General features: G+C 42.1%; 1 long non-coding RNA gene across 1 annotated transcript; it reads right to left on the reverse strand.

Annotated features, from left to right (window-relative positions):
• Positions 1-4,440: 4,440 nt before the first annotated feature.
• LOC144577452 (uncharacterized) lies at positions 4,441-5,956 on the reverse strand. The gene is made up of 2 exons (XR_013521435.1): positions 5,807-5,956; positions 4,441-4,592 (listed from the first exon to the last, which is right to left on the reverse strand). It is a non-coding gene; the product is annotated as an uncharacterized LOC144577452 (long non-coding RNA).
• Between the last annotated feature and the right edge of the window lie 435 nt (positions 5,957-6,391).

The raw sequence follows: 6,391 nt of genomic DNA on the forward strand, positions 1-6,391 counted from the left end.
CCTCAGAACAGAGGCCTCAGAAAGATTGCCACACAACTACAACCATCTGATCTTTGACAAACATGACAAAAAATAAGCAATGGGGAAAGGATTCCCGATTTAATAAATGGTGTTGGGAAAACTGGCTAGCCATATGCAGAAAGCTGAAACTAGATCCCTTCCTTACACCTTATACAAAAAATTAACTCTAGATTAATTAAAGATTTAAACATGAGGCCTAACACCATAAAAACCCAAGAAGAAAACCTAGGGAATACCTTTTAAGACATAGGCATGGACAAGGACTTCATGACTAAAACAACAAAAGCAATGGCAACAAAGGCCAAAATAGACAAATGGGATCTAATTAAACTTCAGAGCTTCTGCACAGCAAAAGAAATTATCAATAGAGTGAACCAGCAGCCAACAGAATGGAAAACATTTTTGCAATCTACCTATCTGACAAAGGACTACTATCCACAATCTATGGAGCACTTAAACAAATTTACAAGAAAAAAAAAGCCCCATCAAAAAGTGGGCAAAGGATATGAACAGACACTTTTCAAAAGAAAACATTTATGCAGCCAACAAATGTGGAAAAAAGCTCATCGACACTGGTCATTAGAGAAATGCAAACCAAAACCACATTGAGATACCATCTCTCACCAGTTAGAATGGTGACCATCAAAAAAATCAGGAGACAACAGGTGCTGGAGAGGATGTGGAGAAATAGGAACACTTTTACATGGTTGGTGGGAATGTAAATTAGTTCAACCATTGTTGAAGACAGTGTGGCAATTCCTCAGGATCTAGAAATAGAAATACCATTTGACCAAGCAATCCTATTACTGGGCATATGCCCAAAGGATTATAAATCATTCTATTATGAAGACACATGCACACATATGTTTATTGAGGCAATGTTCACAATAGCAAAGACTTGGAACCAACCTAAATGCCCATCAATGATAGACTGGATAAAGAAATGTGTCACATATATACTATGGAATACTATGCAGCCATAAAAAGGATGAGTTCATGTCCTTTGCAGGAACATGGATGAAAATGGAAACCATCATTCTCAGCAAACTGACACAAGAACAGAAAATCAAACACTGTATGTTGTCACAAGTAAGTGGGTATCGAACAATGAGAACACATGGACACAGGAAGGGGAACATCACACACTGGGGCCTAGGGGGTGGGGGCCTAGGGTAGAAATAGCAGGGGGTAGGGGGATTGGGGAGGGATAGCATTAGGAGAAATACCTAATGTAGATGATGGGGTGATGGATGCAGCAAACCACCACCATGGCACACATATACCTATGTAACAAACCTGCTCAATCTGTGCATGTAACCCAGAACATAAAGTGTGTATATATATATAAATAGTTCCTGATGTAAAATCACTTTCACCCTCTATTTAGGCACATGATCAACCTACATATGCCACTTTCATGTCATGGGCATTCGGATATGTCTTGGACATGGGAGATAACTACATGCCTCCCTCACACCATAAAAAACACTTTTATAAGTAAACCCAAAAAAGATTACAAGTATTACAACTCATTCATGTGTGTGAATTAAAACATGCTTAGAAACACAAGAGGAGGAACAAATCAGTGGTGAAATGCACACTGGTCATGAGTGTTTTTCCTTGCTAGTGCTCCAGGAATTATACGTTCTATTATAAGGACACATGCACATGAATATTCATTGTGGCACTGTTTACAATAGCAATGACTTATAACCAACCCAAATGCCCGATGATGATAGACTGGACAGAGAAAATGTGACACATATACACCATGGAATACTATGCAGCCATAAAAAACAATGAGTTCATGTCCTTTGTAGGGACATGGATGAACCTGGAAACCATCATTCTCAGCAAACTGACACAAGAACAGAAAACCAAACACCACATGTTCTCACTCATAGGTGGGTGCTGAACAATGAGAACACATGGACACAGGGAGGGGAGCATCACACACTGGGGTCCGTAGGGGGGAACTAGGGGAGGAACAGTGCAGGGTGGAGAGTTGGAGAGGGATAACATGGGGAGAAATGCCAGATATAGGTGATGGGGAAGAAGGCAGCAAACCACATTGCCATGTATGCAACAATCTTGTATGTTCTTCACATGTACCCCAAAATATATATATATTTTTAAAAAAGCTATTTAATGCATAAAATAATTTTTGTATATGACTTTTTATTTCTTTGTGAAGTCATGGGAATAAATACACCAGTTAAAATATCAAGTTCAGGCCAAGCACAGTGGCTCACGCCTGTAATCTCACCACTTTGGGAGGCGTAGGTGGATCACTTAAGGCCAGGAGTTCAAGACCAGCCTAACCAATATGATGAAACCTCATCTCTACTAAAAATACAAAACTCAGCTGGACATGGTGGCATGTGCCTGTAATCCCCTACTCAGGAGGCTGAGAAAGGAGAATTGCTTGAACCCAGGAGGTAGAGGTGGCAGTAGCCAAGATCATGCCATTACACTCCAGCCTGGGCAACAAGAACAAAACTCTGTCTCAAAAAAAAAAAAAAAAAAAAAAAAAAAAAAAAAAAAAAAAAAAAAAATCAAGTTCACATTTAACTTTATGACAATAGGAAGAAAAAAATCAATTTGCCCAGAGAGCCTTCTTTCATGGTAAAATGAAATAATGCCTACCTTACAGTGCCGTTTCCAGGGGTGGGGGGTAGGGCGGGAATTAGATCCTGATACTAAGGAGAAATTCAATAAGTATTAGTTTCTTTCTTCCCACTTGGGTACAATTAGCTAAATGTACAGTAGAGGGTATGGCGTGAGGACTCCTGAAATCAGAAAGACCAAGGTTTAAATTCTACTTGCTTTGCATTCTGGGCAAGCTACTCACTGTCTCTGAGCCTCAGTTTCCCCATGTACAAAATGGTTACCTACTGAAAGTACTGCAATGAGGACTAAATGTGGGATGCCTTGGAATAGGGCCTGACACACAGTAAGGAATCAATAAATGTAAAAATAGCTGAGAACATGGAGCGAAGTAGCTCACATTTCATATCCTGACTCTGTCACTTCCCAGCTACGTTACCTGGGGCAAATGAACCTCTCCAAGAATCATTTTCTTGTATTCTTAAATTAATAATTTCTATTTTATCAGTTTTTTCATGAGGTTATATAAAGCAATGTAGAAAGTGCCACCTTCAGAGGCTGGCACATATTAAGTGTTAATAAACAATAACCATCATTAATACCTTTAAAGAGGGGATTAAAAGCTGCCAGGGAAAGAATATTATTAGATCTTTCTATTACAGACATATATGGTTAAACTGAAGAGAAACAGATCACACTCAGAATCCAAAAATAATATGGAGATAAACTAGAGAGTTGGTTCAGAAAACTTCCTCTGATGGATTCTTCTTTCTCTCTCTTCCTTTCCTCTCCACAACCCCCAGAAATAGCTATATATGTGTGTATGTATGTATATATATACACACACATGCATAACATACTACATACACACACACACACTAAGACAAGATAAGGACCAGGAGCAGTGGTTCACACCTGTAATCCCAGACCTGGGATTACTTTGGGAGGCCAAGGCAGGTAGATAGCTTCAGCCCTGAATTTTGAGAGCAACCTGGGCAACGTTGTGAAATTGTCTCTATGAAAAATACAGAAAATTAGTTGAGCATGGTGGTGCATGCCTGTAGTCCCAGGTGCTCAGGCGGCAGAAATGGAAGGATCCATTTAGCCCAGGAGTTTGAGGCTGCAATGAGCTGTGATTGTAACAGGGCACTCCAACCCGGGTGACAGAATGAGACTCTGTCTCAGAAAAAAAAGAAGAAGAAGAAAATAAAAGACAAAACTTAGTGTCCTAGAATAATTGTTGAACTTGTTAAAAGAAAAACTTTAGCTGAATTAAATGTAAAGGAATTTAATTGAACAATAAATGATTTGCGAATCAGCCAGAATCACAGCAGAGTCAGAGAGGCTCCAGGGGTGCTTCATGGTCAGAACAAATTTATAGACAAAAAACCTAAAGTGATGTACAGAAATCTGAAGTTAGGTACAGGAATGGATGGATTAGTTACAGAGTGACATTTGTCTTATTTGAACACTGCTAGAACACTCCGCAATGTACGAGTGGTTGAAGTATGCTTCTGGGATTGGCCAAAACAGCTATTACTGCAGGCGCCTACTCCTAAGTTAGGTTTTCAGTCTTGTCTACCTGTTAAGTTAGGTTGCAGTTTGTCCACAAGGACTCAAATATAGAGGTACAGAGTCCTTCTCAGACCATATTTAGTTTGCTTTAACAAACTGAATTAGGTGAACCTGGTCAATTCTTCTAGTAAAGCACCTATCACCTTGAATGGAAAAGTGAGAGTTTCTTAAGTCCAGAAAATATATGCTTTCTCCTTGCATGTTTATCACAGAGCCTAGCACACAGTAACGACTCAGTAATTTTTAATACATTTTTAATTAAATTTTTCTGCCTCTGTTGGCCTGTATTCCCATCAAAACGTGAGCACCCGGGATGCACGGAGGGAGGAGTTCATTTCTGTATCCCTTGCATCTGATCCAGAATCAGGCACGTGAGTCCTCCGCAAGTCCTGAACAATAAATATTGATTTAATTTATATCAATTAATTTAACTTCATTTATGACAGTGACAGCATAACATTTTTTGCTTCTGGACTCCTCAGAAGCATGAGAATCCAGCCGGGTGTTTTCTTGTTTACCTACCTATCAGTCAAATGCTAAGCTGCTCAGCTGTACGTGTTATTGCTCTCCTCCCACTGTTATAACAAGCGTCTCCTAATAGACCATACCTTTCAGAAAGCTGCTGCATGCTGTGATCACACCAGATAAACCAGAGCGATAACAATAAGGCTAATCTTGCAGACATTAAGTCATAGCAGCTAACAAAAGGAGGATGTTGCCATGTCAGAGGGAGCCACCTACTACCGAAGCATTAGGAGGAGAAGTGGGAGGAAAGGGGGATGCTAGATGCAGATCCAGACTCCAGGAGAAACTGTTTCCCTGGCCCAGAAGTCAGAGGAAGGCTCATGGGGATAAGACCTGTGGTGAAGGAAGTCTTGTAATAGCAACAGGACAAAGCTTCTCCATTTGGAATTTTGTGTTTGCAAAAAGCGAAAATAAAGTAACTTTAAAAAAAAAATCATCTTGGCTGGGCTCAGTGGCTTACCCCTGCAATCCCAACACTTTGGGAGGACAAGGCAGGCAAATCACTTGAGGTCAAGAGTTCAAGACCAACCTGGCCAACATGGTGAAATCCCATCTCTACTGAAACTACAAAAATTAGCCAGGCACGGTGGCACGCGCCTGTAACCCCAGCTACTCGGGAGACTGAGGCAGGAAAATCACTTGAAGCTGGGAAGCAGAGGCTGCAGTGAGCTGAGATCACACCACTGCACCACTCCAGCCCAGGAGTGGCAACAGGGCAAGACTCCTCTTTGAGTCCTCCTCTCTCTCTTTTTCCTTGCCTTCCTCTCCAGTAGTGGGACATCTTACTGCTCTCACATCACGCTGTGGGTGGGGGAAAGTGAGGCTAGGACCCACTGCCTCTGACACCCTAATCTCTGGCACAGAAGGATGACTATTGGTGCTGAGCCCTGCAGGGGCATGGCGGGCTGGCTGAGTGAGGCTGTCTGAGGACCACTTAGTATACATTGGTGAGACCATCTATGTTATAGGGGTTTAAAATCTCCCAAGTCTCTACTTAAGACTGAAACATTAGACTACAGGCTTTTCCCCCACTCTCAGATCCTGCAAACCTAATTGCAGTTTATGTAAAGCTCCCTACCTGCTCCCATGCAGCAAGCCTCAGGCCCCAGTGTGACTCTTTCTTTTCCTTTTCTTCTACCTTTCACCTCGACCCAGCACTCAGGTTCCATGAAGCTGGTAGTCTCCGTTTTGCTGCTGAGTTCCCTCAGGCCCAAGGTCTTTGAAACTCAGAAGCCAAAAATGTAGCTATTTCATGATGTCTTCTATCATGCCACTCCCTTCAGAGGCCACAAGGGATGCTTTGTGACCAACCCTGGTGAGAACACAAGTCAGTCCCAAACAACCTCCCACTGAGTCTCCTCTGGCTCAGGCCTCATCTTCTTTTCCCCACAAGACAGGCATTTCAGAAATTGTGTGGCTGAAGAATGACTGGAAAGCAGGAGGTTAATATAGGATGGGGACTATTCAGGAATTCTGACAAGAAGGCTGAGCCAGACTGAAAGCTACAGATAAGGCTACGCGTCCCACGCAGCAGGCTGGGGGCAGCCTCCAGATCCCAGGCTAAGCTGGGGGCAGGCGCATGGGGAAGGTGGTGAGACAGAGGCAGGATCCAACAGCACAGACATTTGGGCCAGCCTGGAAGCCAGAAAAATGGGAACAGGAT

Source organism: Callithrix jacchus, chromosome 8 (genome assembly GCF_049354715.1).
Source record: "Callithrix jacchus isolate 240 chromosome 8, calJac240_pri, whole genome shotgun sequence".
In the NCBI taxonomy this organism is placed as follows: Eukaryota; Metazoa; Chordata; class Mammalia; order Primates; family Cebidae; genus Callithrix; species Callithrix jacchus.